This window comes from Pogona vitticeps, chromosome 5 (assembly GCF_051106095.1).
Source record: "Pogona vitticeps strain Pit_001003342236 chromosome 5, PviZW2.1, whole genome shotgun sequence".
Classification (NCBI taxonomy): Eukaryota; Metazoa; Chordata; class Lepidosauria; order Squamata; family Agamidae; genus Pogona; species Pogona vitticeps.
The window spans coordinates 159479703-159497302 of NC_135787.1; the positions used below are offsets into that span (position 1 = coordinate 159479703).

At 42.0% G+C, this 17600-nt stretch overlaps 1 protein-coding gene across 1 annotated transcript in view; it reads left to right on the plus strand.

Moving 5' to 3' along the window:
• The first annotated feature begins 2024 nt into the window (after window positions 1-2024).
• Window positions 2025-17600, plus strand: part of LOC110089003 (solute carrier family 23 member 1) — a 46340-nt gene continuing 30764 nt past the window's right edge. Inside the window, exon 1 of the mRNA XM_020811715.3 lies at window positions 2025-2111. The gene's annotated coding sequence lies outside the window, so the exon portion shown is untranslated. The remainder of the gene's footprint in view (window positions 2112-17600) is intronic.

A 17600-nucleotide genomic window follows, 5' to 3' on the forward strand; every position in this document is an offset into this window, starting at 1 on the left:
GATAAACCTGAATCCTTCTGAGCCTCGTGGCGCAGTGGTTAAACTGCTGTACTGCAGCCAAAACTGGGCTCACGACCCAGGGTTCAATCCCAGGTAGCGGCTTGAGGTTGACTCAGCCTTCTATCCCTCCGAGGTCAGTAAAATGAGTACCCAGCTTGCTGGGAGGAGGAGGGCAATGTGTCGCCTGCATAATTAATTTGTAAACCTCCCAGAGAGTGCTTGAAGCACTATGGGGTGGTATATAAGCAGCATGCTTTGCTTTAAAAAAAAATCCTAGTGGCATCATCCAAAAGTATGTATGGAGTGCCTTTATTTTGCCACAGATCATAGGTGGATGTAGGTTGTCAACCTCAAGAGTCTCTCTATGGAACAAACAGTCTAACTTTAAAATGACTTCCACGGAGCACAGTCACTTCTTCAGATGATAGTACAAAATAATAAAGGTCTAACAGTGTTGCAAGTCAGAACCAACCTATGCTAACTAAAGACCCACAACACAGGGATGCACGGCTTGGGAAATTATTACACGGACAGTATCCCAGTTCCCTCACAACTGATAATGTTGTTAAGAACAAGTTATTACAGAAAAACCGTTGATTTTAATAAGCCAGATACTACTTCTAGATAAGCAACAAAGAAAAACATATCACAGAAGTTAGGGTTTCATCAACAAGCAACCTTAAAAGTCCTGAAAGTACAAAAATTGCAAGCTTCAAGGATTGAGGCAAGAAATTAAAAGAATATGGAAGCAAGATCAGGTCATCCTCCCTCCCCTATGAACCGCATCAATTCATTTTAAAATCTTTGTTTACTAATTTAAAACAATTGCCCATAATTTGCTTCCTGACATCCAAAATGCCATGATTTTGCAATTATGTAAATCTCACCCACAATTTGACTCTTTGGTCCGCTCCATCCTTATGCACCAGCAATGCTGAGAAATAAGGCATGCGATACTACAACAGTCTTGTTTCCTGTGGAGAGCATTTTATTTATTTATTTAGTTGCTGCCTATCTCTCCGGACTGGGAACCAAGGTGGTTTACAATATAATTTATTATTTAAAATACAGTATTGCTAAAACTCAATAAATAAAAATCTAAAACATGGTTAAACCTATTATAATATTAAAATACAATTCAAACTGGAACATTTTAAAACATCTTGGTAAAAAAGACAAGTCCTAATTTAAACTAAAAATACAAGGAAGTTAGTACACCCACTCCTGCTGATCTGAAAGCCTGAGCAGGTTTATGTGAAAGAATACAGTCTTTCAGAAAACCTGGGCATGAGCCATATATGGCCTTATGAGTCATAAGCAACATTTTCACTTGTGCCTGGAAACAGACTGATTTAATTGATTTAATGGTGTTTTTAAATCTGTATTTTAAATGTATATTCTTATTCATTTTGTGTTTTAATTACATTTGTTCTATTTAATTATTCACTGAGATGTTATTAATGGGATATAAACTGAATGAATGAATGAAAACATGAACAAGTGAAATGTGGTGTCCATTTAGAATCATCCATCTTGAAAGTGATTGACTTTATTAGGAAAAACAGGAAGTGTCTTCCCTAAATTAGCTGGGCTTCTCTCACCTAAAATTGTCAACACTGCCTCGATGCCACTTTCCAGGGTTTCAAGCTGGATTACTTCCAAGTGCTGCTTGATTTTGAACAAACAAAGCTTGCATTCTGCCCCTGAGATATAGCCCCTCCTCACGTTCTTTCTTCTGGCCTGCATCTATTGTATGATTTTAGAAGCCGCAGGAATGTGGAGCAAGGTCCTCCTCTTTTTATTGCAGGGTGGGGATAAGTGGATCTGATATATCTTCTCCACCAGTCCATACCAGATGCAAACAAGCCAGAATCTCCAACACTTTGTGTTGTCATTGATGTTGTTCCTTCCTTTATTCTCTTAGTGCCACCTACACCCACATACAAATTGCCTGGTTTTGGCATTGTGGCAGCTCTTCAATTTATTCTTGTACTCCAGCCCAGAGCAGTTTCAATGACGCCAGTGCCCAAGCCCTGAAGGAAAGGCACTACCTCAGCTCGCACCTTAGACGACCAAGAGCAACTGAACAGAGAACTGATTGAAGAGCTCAGGTATCCTCTTTAACCCTTTCCCCTGCCTAGATTATGAGGAATTATGAGGTATAAGGAAGCGGGTCTCTTCTCTCAGCCTTCCTTCAGCATTTGCTTACTTGTTTTACCCCTTGCCTGGAACACTGTTATGAATGGGCAGGTAAAGGGAACAGGTTAACAGTCAGATAGCACTTGGAGAACACAGGCATCTGTTGCCACAGTGGTACAGATCAGACGAATCAGACTTGGAGACAGCAAGAAATGATCAATGTTTGGATCAGGGTTTGTGATACCACAAAACATTCTGGGGCAATTAAAAGATTCTAACTGAAAATAGAGAACACGAGGAGACAAACCAGAGTTATTCTGAAAAATGTTAAATGGCAGCTGAGGTACTGTAGCTGTGTTGCAGCAAGGAATGTGAACACCTGACCGTTTTGTTTTTGCTATATTTCTCAGTATCCTTTCAGCATTCTGACCCTGTCCAAGTTCCATACTGGGTGGCAGGATCTTGTTTGGGTTTCCCAGGTGGAGGTTTGTGCGTATTCTGGTTTCCTTTTTCCTAATGGACAATCTTAATGCATTTTCATAATGCTTTTCCTCCCATTAAATTAAGTGTCTTTGTACATGTGTTTCAAATATATACAGTTTTTGTTGTGCACAGGAATTTGCACATGATTTTTTTTTTAAAAAAAGAATGTGACTGAAGGATACATGGGCGCCTTGTATTAATACTCTCAGACTCCACAAATTGGATGAATTAAAACCACAATAGCAGTAATTGTGCTTTGGTTATTTATCCTGTTCCTTAAATAATTAAGATTATTTAAGGAACAGGAGACCTATTGAAAGTCAAGTTTGTATAGCTTGGTAGAATTTTTTGCTCAGCTCTTCATGAATTTTGGTCCCTCCTTTATGTAACAGAATGATCTTGGTTCACTTGCTATGTTTCATTTTTACCTATATCGCAGGATTATTGTGAGGGGAAAAGGGAATATATGTAATTTGAGTTAAAACTGCTTAAAGCCCTGGACTGGAACCCAGGAACCTATGCCCTTAGGTTAAGACAAGTAACCTAAGTAAGCCAGCAGGCATTTCTACCACTTAAACAAACTACAGAGAAGGAAACATTGAGCTGAGTTATAGCCCCATCCTGGGAAGCGTCTCCCACCCATTCATCTTCGATCACCTAGCCTGCTGGTCAACCCTGTTCACATTTAAAGTTTTCACACTGTATTCTGAACACAATGTGGCATTTCGCGAGGTTTATTTTCCCCAAAGCAGCTTAGATTATGCATTTGATCAGCAGGAATAGGTACAGAGAAGAACAGAACACTATTCCGGTTATTAAATCTTACAGGGCCAGGAGGAGGAAGTTCTCATCTACCCTATTCCCGTCATACGTTCCTATTTTCAGTTCCTTTTTTTTTTTTTTTTGCTCAGTGAGTTGCCTTGTGATTTCATTTGTTTGATAAGAGGATTGAAACATATATCAAGGAAGCGATTAATCCTTCCCGCATAATCCTTTTGGGCATGAGAGCTAATGTAATTAACACGTAGCAGGTTAATGTCCTTTTTGAAGGCAACAGGAAAAGAGGAAGACCAAATATGAGATGGATTAGCTCCCTAAAGGAAGCCAAAGGTTTGAGAAAGAGATTCTCATACAAGAGATGAGAAAGGCTGTTGAGGACCAGACATTTTGGAGGCCACTCATTCATAGTGTCCACTCTAAGTCAGAAGCAACTCGACAGAACATTGTAACAGCAACAACAACAAGGTTAATGCAGATTTAACACAGCGTTAGGATGCTTTGAATGAGTTCAGCTAATCTTTAAGCCTCTGTGAAATGAAGTTTCCTTATCCAGAATATTTTAGAAGTTTCATTAAAAGAAAGCAAATACAAACCTGTTTACAAAGTTTTATGTGTACATATTTGATGCCAATCATATCTATGAAGTACAGTTTATATCTCAGAACACACCACCATGCTCTTGGTGCATTTGAAAACCCACTAGACATGTTCACAGCTGAAGGCAAGGGTGACAAGCCACAGTCTTAACATGGTGTAACATAGCAACTGTTCATGTATTGCTTCCATGGCAGACCACCTAACAAACTTGGCAAATCTTCTCTATTTCTGATTTGCTTCTCCCCTGCCTTTTTTATTGATTCCTGTTTCATAGAGAGTAGCTGGAGAAGCAAACCCAGGATGAGCGATACTTGTGGGCTTGGGTGACAAAGTAGAATTTGCAAACCAACAAAAATGCATGGACTCAGGGTGTGGTTTGTGCCCAGTGCAGAGGCAGATTTGATATCACAGCAAACCAGACTTCAACAACTCTGTCATGGCATGTTGTAACATGTGGGTGCTATGTAGTTGCCATCCCAATAGAGGGTGGTTGACTTAAAAATGGAGCTGGGAATTGGATAGGGTCTGTTGTGAAGCAACATTTTAAAGGACCACATTACATTAGTGTGAGCAGCATCTCAAATTTGTCCACCTCTCTCTGATTAAATGTGCATTATTTGGTTGACTGGAAAGAACTGCGTATTTTTAGAAGATACTTAAAATACTGGTATGTTGTATTTTTGAAAAAAAAGTAGGTCATCACTCTTTCTCTGTTTGCTTAATAGTGAATTACATGCAATTGCCACATGAGATGATCTGCTGATATTCTGCTTAAGGATCATACACTCTGTATGCAACATATCAAAGCAAAAAGGAAGTCTAGCTAATTAAATTCACTTGCCATACACATGCTGACAACAAGACTGTGGCTTGACGGCTCAGTCACAGGACAAAACCAAGAAGTGGTTGCATACTGTACTTTTATTTACAATGTTCTTAAGACTTGAATAATCACTTTGAAATGTCTGTGTTCTTTTTTTAAGCATGTCAAATGTTTGTTTTAAAAAAAGGCTTGCAAACATTTACTAGAGAGGCAGGAAGAGCAGAAACAGCACTACAGTACAAGATTTAGTTTCTTTGAAGGAGAGCTTATCAGAGTTTTATAGCAGCTTCTTAGTATTTGTGTACAAATATTCAAGCAGAGTCTATTGGGAGCAAGCGGATTCCTGAGAGGCAGGCAGAAAAGCCACTGTTCCTGTATCATACTCAACATTATACTGTGGTTCCTTGAGCAACCTAGACGTTCTTTTATTAAAATAACTTCCTACTAAAAAAAAACCTGTCACACTTGATCTCAGCCCCTCCTCCTCTCCCAAGTAAATACGGCTGCTTTCTGTGGTTTCCTCTCTGCCCCTGCCCACTTCCAAAGTGGAAGAATCCCTTTCGTGTTTAGCAAAAGGACTGAGCCATCCTCTGAAAGAACCTGGACCTAATCAAACTTTAAAAGTTTTCTTCTTGCATATCCCTAATAGCTGTTGTCATTTTTGCTACCTAAAGTTCTACTGACAGTAAATGAGTCCCATACTCACATGGGTGGTGACTCAAGGAAAAGAAAGGCAAGTACATGGAGCAAGGCAAGACATGGCAAGATCAAGTGTGAGAGGAATCTGTGTTACATGGTTGAAAAATTGCTCAAAGTATCTGATTAAGCTAGAGCAGTTGTTCCTAACCTTGAGTCCCCATATGTTTTTGGACTGAAAGTCCCAAAAGCCTTCACCACTAGCTGTGCTGGCCAGGATTTCTGGGAGCTGTAGTCCAAGAACATCTGGGGACCTCCCTGTGAGGTCCATGCACATGCACACAGATCTCCATTGGGGCTGCTCACAGATGGCTGGTAGCTGGTTTGTTTACTTCCCCTTTTGGATGAAGCCCTGCCCCTCCACACACACATGGGTCAAGGCTTCTGCACAGTAGGAATGAAAATTAGAGGGAACGTTGCTGGGGACCCAAGGTTGGGAACCACGGATCTAGGGGAGAGAGCTATGTAAGTCCTGATGCCTCTTCGCTGGTTGGAGAGGTCAACTATCTTCTTAAAGCTGTGGAGTCAAGTTGGTAACACTTAGGCCCTTGCTGGAACTGAGAGGGTACCATTGCCTTATGAATTGACAGAATATGGAGATGCACAGGAGATTTAATGCACAGCAGCAGCATCCACAGGACCTAAGAGCAGTACACTTGAATCTCCAAAAGACCAAGGTACATAATACATGCTGAATATGACCACCAGCTCTCACTTGTCCATGGAATTCAGACAGTGGTCTTGATAGCATGTCCTAGAAGAAAAGTGAGCTATAAATGCAATAAAAGAGTGAATAATCAGTCCCCATGTCTCCTACTCACTTTAGATTCCTGCAAACAGAAACTTAAGGAGAGGGCCTGTTAAAAACATTGTCTCATGTGTAGCCTGTGCAGATTCAAACTTCAGCATGCCAAACGAAAAATTTATTCAGTTAATTTGTTGAACGCCACAACCAATTCTTAGATAGAAAGGAGGAGGATAAAATGATTGATGTATGCTAATTAAATAAAAATAAATGGTTCCAAGTGAGTGAAAGGAGGGCCTGTTGTAACTGTCCAAAAGATGGTAGCCACACAATTTGGTTATCCCAGGTTGATTCCAATAAAGCCTATATACGGTAATGGCACCAAGTTAAGTTTGCCTTTTCCTCTTTTCTGTACTATCTATTAATGCCTTGAGCAAATACTTTCCAATAATGTTTATGGTTTTAGCTGATAAATATTGCGGTGGAAACACTATCTAGCCACTCAGAGGAGTAACCCACCTAAGCAACCTGGTTGTAACAGAATATGCAAGTAGGGCACTCCCACCCTGGCAAGGTGAAGACAAGATCTTGTGTTATCAGTTCTCAAACGTACTTATGGTACTTTAGATGCAACTTTAACTTTCTTATCTAAACATTGTTCATTTTATTATTACAGTCTTGGGTTTCTTCTTGTCTTAGTTAAGTTTATTAACCTCACTGACATGGTCATAATAACCTGTCCTGTTCTTTGATAACTACATACCTGCATTATCATAATGGATCACAATACTAGAACACAATCAGTACAGATAGCTAAACTTTAACTTGTTTCTGATTATTTGTGTCCTTGCTCCCACCTGCTAAAAAAAAAGTTGGGAAATTGTGCTTACTGGCTGTTTGGAGAAAGACCCTTGGATGCAGGAAGCAGGGAGACCATCAAACTTAAGGAAAGGACCTGTTAGTCAGAATGGTTTATAGTTTAGGCAATTCAGCCAAGGTCTTGCTCAATTCTTAGTATTCAGTCTTTTTTAAAATTACATTTCCAAAAATTTCAGAGTCAGCACAGCAAGATACCAGAAGATGTAGGCAAAAAAAAGCTCACTCCTTGAAAATCTGGCCTTGTATCATCATTATTTTTTAAAGTCTGGGTTTGTTGTCTTCCATCATTGATGGGGTTGACTTCTGGTAAGAACTACAGAACTTGCCTTTTACTGAAAAGATGCAGCTCTGCCTGTACTGCATGTGGACATTCCTCTGCAGAGTTCTATGAAGACCTCTTTGTAGCCCAGCTATATGACCTGCAATAGGGGGAGTGCATAAAAAGGGGGGCGCCTGTTATCTTTCCTCTGTGTAAGGACCATTGTATTCTCTTGCAATGGCACAGGTTATTTTCCCAAGTAGAACTAAAGATTATATAATATCTGCATGTAACTGCCTGTTCCCCATGTAGTTGCAGGATGTGATATTCCAGCTGTTGAAATGCGGCTGCTCCATAGAAACAAAAGGGCAACTGTCAGAACTGAAGTAGGTTGAAGGGCACTGCAAGTATTGCCTTTCCCTGTGATTCTTCTGCCAAAAGAAACTGCTGATTCCTTTCTGTAAAGATAGGAAGGACAAGTACTTCCTGCTGTCATAATTTGTGGACTCGGAGCACTGGAGGGATATCTTGGATATGATCAAAGGTCAAGAGCAACTGCCATATGAGGAAAGGTTAACGTGTGGTATGCTTTGTTTTGAGGAAAAAACCCAAGTAATAGGGGAATCAATCAGACAGCTGTGCTGCCACTGGAGTGGGGAAGGATAGGGGGATGAATACCACCCCTATCATCTCCTCAAGGCCGCCTCCTTCCCCTGATGCTGGTGGGGTGAGACTGTGGCATCCCATGTAAAGAAGGGAGCTTGCCCACACTAGCCATACTTGCCCATCAGTACATGGGAGCTAGAGCCGGAAGCATCCTGGTGGCAGCTGAGAACGGCAGAGATGGAGCCTGCACTTCATGGAGCTGGAGCCACTCCCACCTGCTGTAAATACGTGCCACTGGTTGACTAGGCCAAACAGAATTCACACAGGCTGGCCATCAGGCCTGGGGAGGACTCCAGTGCACCTCATAAGGTGGTGAAGTGCTTATTGAAGGCTGAGAGGGTGGAGATGTATCCTCTCTCCCAGAACACTAACCCCTATGAGAAAGCCAGTGTGATGTAGTCGATATTACATCGGAGTAGGATGCAGGAGACCCTGGTTTCAAATCTCTGCTCAGCCATGGAAATTCACTGGAGTTAGCAATGGTAAAAAACATTTTAAATGTCTCAGTTACCTCAAATACCTTATTAGAATAACTGTAAGTTGGATACAGTTTGGTGGTATGAAACAACTGGGGGCCACACACAATAGGTGTATAAACTATAAATCAATTAGAATCCCATTGGTGTTTATGTAAGGTTTGCAAACTTGGCACAACTAATTGAAACTATCTCATGAGGTATTGGGGTGTGTCTCAGTCATATGCCTAGTCACAAACCTGATTGCACAACAACAAAATGTGCACTAATATCTAGTCAATTAGTTACAATTAGCCGCAGCAAGTAAAGCAGGCCTTTCAAGAATACGAGTAGGATTCTAACCACCATGCAGAAAAACTCAATTGGAATAAGTTTCCTTTTCCGTCTGCTTATCCAATTAAGTTAAGAAGTGGGAATTTAGGAAGTAATAAAAATAAATCCATATAGTGCATAGTAGAAGTATGGCATTTTCTACTAGAAGATGTGGCGACATTTGAGTGTGTTTAAAAAGGAATTAGACAAATTTGGGAAGGATAAGGATATCTTAAATACTGGAGTTAGTATGCCTCTTAATACTAATTGCTGAGGAATAGCGCTATGAGGATGGTGTTTGTGCTTATGTATTGCTGTGTGATATTTGATCTGATCCAGCAAACTTGTTCTTACATTCTTAGGGGTTAATTGTTTGTGCACATTTTTAGGGGTTGGTTGTTAATGTGCAGCCTAATAGTCAGTAATCTAGAGACAACCATATATGACCTCTGTCTGTCACTGTGGAACAGATTAAGCCAGAATCTGTTCCAGAATTTGCAATACCCCCTCTTAGGATGAATTGTTATCGTTAGGCATCCTTCAGTCTTGAGAGACTATGGTAACATGCTCTGTATGGAAGACTTGGAACAGCGTCTAGTGTGGCTGAGGCCAATACGAGAGTGACAATTCCTTTCACACTGAAGACAAATACAATCTGTCCCCTGTCCAGCTCCCTGATTTTGCTGGTTTCAGGACTGTCTCTTTGCCTCGGCCTGCTGGACAAGGGTCTCTTCAAAATGGGAGAGGCCATGTTGCACCGCCTGCCTCCAGGCTGAATGCTCAGATGTCAAGGTTTTTCATCTGTTGAGGTCCATTCCTAAGGCCTTCAGATCCCGCTTGCAGATATTGTTGTATTGCAGCTGTGGTCTCCCTCTGGGGTGATTTCCCTGCACTAATTCTCCAAACAGGAGATCTTTTGGAATCTGACCATCAGCCATTCTCATGACATGCCCAAGACAACGTAGATGTTGCTGTTTCAGTAATGTATACATGCTAAAAATTCCAGCTCATTCTAGGACTCGTTCTATTTGGAACTTTGTCCTGCAAGGTGATACCAAAAATGTGTTGGAAACAACGCATATGGAACGTGTTCAGCTTCCTCTCCTACCATGCACAAAGGGTCCAGGACTCACTGCAGTACAGGAGTGTACTCAGGAAACAGTCTCTATAGACCTGGATCTTGGTATATGCCATCAGCTTCTTATTAAAATTCCTTGTGAGTCTAGAGAACATAGTAGCTGCTTTGCCAATGTGTTTATCCAGCTCAACATTGAGGGAGAGAGTGTCAGAGATCGTTAAGCCAAGGTACACAAAGTCATGAACAACCTCCAATTCTTGTGTTGAGATGGTAATAGAGGAAGGTGACTCCATACCCTGGCCCACGACTTGTGTTTTCTTCAGGCTGATTGTTAATCCGAAGTCTTGGCAGGCCTTGCTAAAATGAATCATGAGTTGTTGGAGGTCTTCAGCTGCGTGGGAAACAACAGCTGCATCATCGGTGAAGAAGAAGTCGCGCATGCATTTCAGCTGGACTTTGGTCTTCACTCTCAGTCTAGAGAGATTAAAGAGCTTTCCATCTGATCTTGTCCGGAGATAGACACCTTCTGTTGCAGTTCCAAAGGCGTGATTCAGCATGACAGCAAAAAAGATCCCAAAAAGGATTGGCATGAGGACACAACCCTGTTTCACTCCAGATGTTAAAGAGATCTGAGGTTGAGCCATCAAAAACTACAGTGCCCTTCATTTCCTCATGAAAGGACTTGATGGTGTTAAGGAGTCGAGGTGGACATCCAGTCTTGGGAAGTATTTTAAAAAGGCCATCCCTGCTAACCAAATCAAAGGCCTTTGTGAGATCTATGAAGGCCACAAAGAGTGGCTGTTGTTGTTCCCTACATTTCTCCTGCAACTGTCTGAAGGAGAATACCATGCCAGTGGTGGATCTATAGCTCAAAATCCACACTATGATTCTGGATACACTCTGTCTGCAAGCACCTGGGGTCTCTTCAGCACAACATGGGCAAGCAGCTTACAACGGTGAGAAGAGAGATGCCACGTTAGTTATTGCAGTCGCCCCTGTCTACTTTGTTATTGTACAATGTGACGATGTTTGCACCCTTCATGTCCTGTGGTACTCCACCTTCCCTCCAGCAAAGACGAAAGACTTCATACAGTTCGGTGGTGGTGATCTCTGTACAGCACTTCAGCACTTCAGCAGGGATGTTATCCTTCCCAGGTTCCTTGCTGGAGGTGAGGGAATCCAAGGCCACTTTCATTTCTGCTAAAGTTGGTTCGCTGTCCAACTCTTCCAAGACAGGCAGGGCCTCGATGTTATTTAGTTCCTCTTTGGTTACTACATTCTCTCTGGAATATAGCTCAGAGTAGTGCTGCACCCAGCGTTCCATCTGCTGTGCTTGGTCCTGGATGATCACGCCCATAGCAGACTTCAAGGGAGCAGATTTCTTCTGTATTGGACCTAAAGCCTGCTTGATACCGTCATACATTCCCTTGATGTTACCTGTGTCCACTGCTATCTGTATCTGAGAGCAGAGCTGAAGCCAATAATCGTTGGAACATCTCCTGGCAGCCTGTTGGACTTTGCTACGAGCAAGTTGAAGAGCCTGCAAGTTGTACTGACTAGGACAGGCTTTGTATGCTGCTAGAGCTCTCCTCTTATCCTTGATGGCTGGCATCAACTCCTCCAAATGGACTTTGAACCAGTCGGCCGTCTTTTTGGTCTTCTTGCCAAATGTGGACAGGGCGGTGTTATAAACAGCGTTCTTGAAATGTTCCCATCGTTCAGGTGCATTTGCATCAGCCAGGCCTGGAAGGGTTTCCTGAAGTGCTTGGGAAAATTCCTCCACTTTTATTTATTTATTTATTTATTTATTTAATTTATATGCCACCCACACTACCCAAAGGTCTCTGGGCGGCTTACAGCATCCAAAATACAACAAAGATATGCAACAATTAAAATACAATTAAAATATATATAAAATTGCCATCGGACCCACAGCTAATATTATTTCAGTTAAAAGCCTTCTGGAACAGGAAGGTTTTGACCTGGCGCCGAAATGTCATCAGTGTCGGCGCCAGACGAATCTCAGTCGGGAGGGCATTCCATAGTCTGGGGGCAGCTGCCGAAAAGGCCCTTTGTCTACAAGCCATCCCTCTTACCTCCTTGAGGGACGGCTCTTTCAAAAGGGCCCCCTGGCTAGATCTTAACTGCCGGGTAGGCTCATATGGAAGGAGGCGGTCCTTCAGGTATCCAGGGCCCAAGCCGTTTAGGGCTTTATATGTCAAAACAAGCACTTTGAATTGGGCCCGGGCAGCAACTGGTAGCCAATGTAACTTGTACAGAATCGGCTTGATATGTTCCCTGGCGGCCACACCACTCACCAGCCGCGCCGCTCGATTCTGGACCAGTTGCAGTCGCCGGACCATCTGTGATCGCGACTCTTGCTGATGTCAATATGTTGTCTTCCTTCCTTTTTCGTCATTCTGGCAACTCCTGCGACGTTGCTAGAACCAGTTGTATTGGCTGTTGCCTTTTCATTGGACTATTTCAGCAACATGGAGAGGAGGGATTTGCTGCTTGGGTAAGGATGGCTGGGCTTTTTTGAAAGGTTTGGAAACCAGGGGATATGATGGAACGACAAAAAAGATGGTCTGGGCCGCACTTGTACACCCAGATGTAACCCAAAAGATTGTTTATTGGAGGACCTGTATTACAGTGATTCTGATCGTTCTTGTCACAACATGCTCAAAAGGTGGTGTTGAGGGAGCACTGTTTTATTCCATGGCCTTTGGCAAGTAGGAGACCTGTAACTAACAGTTTTGACACCCAGGGAAAGTAGCACCGTTTCCCACGCCCTCTGTCCTGAAACATGAGAATACCCTAGAAAGGTCAGGTTAATGCTTCCAAGAGAAAGAAGGAAAGAAACGAGTACTGGAAAGTGTTGCCAATTACTTTCCTACCAGTACATTCACCTCTAAATTTTGACAGCCTCAGCCTCAGTTGCCCTACTCTAGTTATTTCCATGGCTACAAGGCTCTACCCTATCCTCTATTTTATTTAGCATCCACATGAAGCTGTTGGGAGTAGTTACTTGTACCTTGTGATGAGCAAAGCAAAAGCAAAGTGTGCTGCTTATATACTGTCCCAAAGGAATCAAAGCATTCTCTGGGTAGTTTATAACATAACTATGGAAGGAACATATTGTCCCCCAGCAAGCTGGGTACGTTGCTTACCAACCCTGAAAGGATGGAAGGCTGAGTCAACCTTTGTCGCGATCAGGTCATGAGAAGAGTCCTAACTGCAGTACTGTAGTTTAACCATATCACTGCAAGGCTAATATAAGATGCCTCATGGTGCACCAATATGCTGATGACAGTGAGCTCTATTGCTCTTTTCCACTGAAAACCAAGGAAGCAATCAGAATCCATAAATGCTGCTGGAGCTCAGACGTGGCCAGAATGAGGATGAACAAGCAGAAATCAAATCCTGACAAGATGGAGGTATGCGGATCAATAGGAAGTCAGGCTCAGGAACTGGGATTTAAACTGCTCAGGTGCTTATAGGTTTTTAAAATCATTTTAACCAATTATGGGATGAAATCCTGTGGGGTTTTTAAAGCATGCAGAAGGCAAACTACTTTGAGAGCCTTTTAGATGACAATTCTTGAGTCTCTGCTGGGATACTGAAGCACATGCCAAGTTAGCAGATATGCATGGCCATGAGAATCCCAGTAGGTAAACTGCCAACTAGAAGGGACTGAATTTTTTGCTGTTTGCCTTCTGCATGCATAACAAAGCAACAGGATTTTAAGCATTATTTTTTGTTTGACTTGTAGTATAATAAACAAGTTGGCCACAAAGCAAACTTTGATGCTAGGTGTGGCAGTATAATAAAGTTTGATATGGGATGTGTGTTGGGATGGGAGAGCCTTCAAAGCTTTGCCTTCTCTGCCAGAAAAGTGGTCCAGAATGACTGAGCAAATAGGTACCCGTTGCTTAGAAAATGAGTCAGCAGTACCTCTCAGGACCAAATTGAACATTACAAAGAGGCCATCATTAGAAGCTGAACTCTGTTAGTATCCCAGAAGTATGATTTGTCAGACAAACCTTTATGACTGAGCAATCATATTTGAAAACAAAATCTGTGATTACCTGCTGATGACCATTCACAAACCAAAACAAACTCATTAGCAAAGTACCAGGGTGTGAAAAGCTTGTGCTCCGGCTATCAGAATTCTATGGTCTGTAGGCACTCTTGATCCTCAATGGGCTGGTTGACTTCCTTTGGTGAAAAATCCTCAATATTTTTCGTTCGTTTAGTCGTTTAGTCGTCTCCGACTCTTCGTGACCCCATGGACCAGAGCACGCCAGGCCCGCCTATCTTCCACTGCCTCCCGGAGTTGTGTCAAATTCATGTTGGTTGCTTTGCAAACACTGTCCAGCCATCTCATTCTCGGTCGTCCCCTTCTCCTCTTGCCGTCACACTTTCCTAACATCAAGGTTTTTTCCAAGGAGTCTTTTCTTCTCATGAGATGGCCAAAGTACTGGAGCCTTAGCTTCAGGATCTGTCCTTCCAGTGACCACTCAGGGTTGATTTCCTTTAGAACTGATAGGTTTGTTCTCCTTGCAGTCCAGGGGATTCTCAAGAGCCTCCTCCAGCACCACAATTCAAAGGCATCAATTCTTCGGCGGTCTGCTTTCTTTATGGTCCAGCTCTCACTTCCATACATCACGACAGGAAAAACCATAGCTTTGACTATTCGGACTTTTGTTGGCAATGTGATGTCTCTGCTTTTTAAGATGCTGTCAAGATTTGTCATCGCTTTCCTCCCAAGAAGAAGGCGTCTTTTAATTTCAGGGCTGCTGTCTCCATCTGCAGTGATCATGGAGCCCAGGAAAATAAAATCTGTCACTGCCTCCATGTCTTCCCCTTCTATTTCCTAGGAGGTGATGGGACCAGTGGCCATGATCTTAGTTTTTTTGATGTTGAGTTTCAGACTGTTTTTTGCACTCTCCTCTTTCACTCTCATTACAAGGTTCTTTAATTCCTCCTCACTTTCTGCCATCAGAGTGGTATCATCTGCATATCGGAGGTTGTTGATATTTCTTCCGCCAATCTTAATTCCGGTTTGGGATTCGTCCAGTCCAGCCTTCCGCATGATGTATTCTGAATATAAGTTAAATAAGCCGGGGGACAATATACAGCCTTGTCGTACTCCTTTCCCAATTTTGAACCAATCAGTTGTTCCATGTCCAGTTCTAACTGTTGCTTCCTGTCCCACATATAGGTTTCTCAGGAGGTAGATAAGGTGGTCAGGCACTCCCATTTCTTTAAGAACTTGCCATAGTTTGCTGTGGTCCACACAGTCAAAGGCTTTTGCATAGTCAATGAAGCAGAAGTAGATATCTTTCTGGAACTCTCTGGCTTTCTCCATAATCCAGCGCAAGTTAGCAATTTGGTCTCTAGTTCCTCTGCCTCTTTGGAATCCAGCTTGTACTTCTGGGAGTTCTCGGTCCACATACTGCTGAAGCCTACCTTGCAGGATTTTGAGCATAACCTTGCTCAGAATATTTTTATATTCCTGCAAGCCTTGGGGTTGCCCAGACTCTGCTGATTTCTTCTTTGTGCTTCATGGTTCCTAATTTTGCTGGACAGGCACTAAAAATCAGATAACTGAACTGGAATTAGATGATGTTGCCTTTTGCAGTGTGTAATACATAACTCACGGGGTTAACTGAATACTACATAAATCATTCTATGGTTTTAGAAGAATGTGTGTCTACAGTTAGAAGCAGAAGATTGGCACAGAAAGAGAGGCTGCTTAATTCTTTGCTCCCAGATTCTTTGCTGAAAATAAATCTTTCCATACACCCTCTAGTTGCTTTTATCCCTCTTACTGATGTCGATTTATTTTGCCCTGTAAGGGAAACGCAAGTGGCTGATTTTTCGTGGCAAAAATGAAGGAAATGTTTAAGAAGCTTCTCTCTTCCATGGTTCTTTTGCTTCAAATTATTTAAAAAAAAGTGGGGTGGTGGTGAATAAAAATCATTGAGGGCTACATGTAAGATGCATTTAATTGCATAATTTCTTAGCAGCCAAACACATATTGGCTAAAATCTTCTTACTCAGTTCTGCATGCACAATAGGGATGATGTCGTTAATAATGATAAATCACCATTGATTAAAGGCCAGTTGTCACTGATCAAGAGAGTCATGCCCGCCTCAATATCACCAAAGGAAGACTTTAATCAACAGTGATTTGCCACAGCTCTGATATCATGTCTCTTGCACTCGCAGAGCGGTGCAACAGAATTTCTGCCAGTGTTTTCACAGTGAGGTTTTGTATACACTGGTAAACTATGTTTTAGCACCAAATGCACAAGTAGGCCATTGATCTACCTTGTCTAGTATTGCCAACTCTGATAGGTGATGACATTGCAGTGTTTCAGGCAAGGTGCTCTCCTAACCTTACACAGAGATCTCTAGCATTACTAACCAGACCTGACTCTGCTAAGCTTCTGAAATCATAGAAAGTGAGGCACATTCAGGGTGTAAACAGTTCTAGTGTGTTTTTGGCCCACATGCTCCCCTCCTTTTTCCTCTAGCATGACCAGGAGAAAGAGTAAACTATTTATTTATTTATTTATTTATTTATTTATTTATTTATTTATTCATTCATTCATTCATTCATTCATTCATTCATTCATTCATTCATTCATTTATTTATTTATATCCCACTCATCTGGTCAGATTGACCACTCTGAGCGGCTTCCATAAAAAATATACAATAAAGCATAAAAATTATTACAAGTAAACAACACCACATATAATAAAACAAATAGATAGAAAGAGAAAGGAAATTAAGTATTGACAGGGGGGAAGGCCTGAACATATAACCATGTTTTTAGCTGGTTCTTAAATGTGCCCAGCGTAGGGGCTGCACGAATCGCTGGAGGAAGGTTGTTCCAGAGGCGAGAAGCCACCGCCGAGAAGGCCCAATTTCGTGTTCACTCCTTCCGGGCCTCCCTCGGCGTTAGGCTCCCCAGCCTCACCTCCTGGCTCGCATGAGTGGGAGCAGGCGTTCCGCCAAATATCGAGGACCTAAACCGTTTAGGGCTTTATACGTAAGCATCAACACTTTGAAGTCGACACGGAAATGGATGGGCAGCCAGTGCAGCTTGGCCAGAATAGGAGAGATGTGTTTACCATTTAGATTTGCAAATTGCAAGACAAGCCTATAGTTACACATGGAACATGACATGAATACAGGATCCTATTTCAGCTAGTCACCCCTCCTGTGCATGTGCTGTTGGCGTGCCAGATGCTAAGAACTGGTTTGCTTAATGGCGTATGCACGTCAAATCAAAGGACCCTTCCATTTCTATATTTACTCTCTTAGAGGAACAGAGATCAATTGATAGGAATGGAAAAGTTGTCAAGTAAATTATTCTAAGTCAAATTTGTACTCCCACGTTGCTTTCTTAAAGAAATTCCTCTACTCCCCATTGTGCTAATATTGAAGGCTGTTAAATTCACATGGAGCAGCGGTGTAATTTGTATCAGGTATGCATATACAAGAATAATAAAATCAGGGAATAACAATAAAAAACATGTTTACCAGTTTGTGACTGTCAAATTAGCAAGAACAAAATTCAAGTATGTCTGTAAGGTTTTATACTCTTGCCCTTTCTTTGCATCCCCCCCCCCCAAATTGTGCTGTCTAAAAAGCA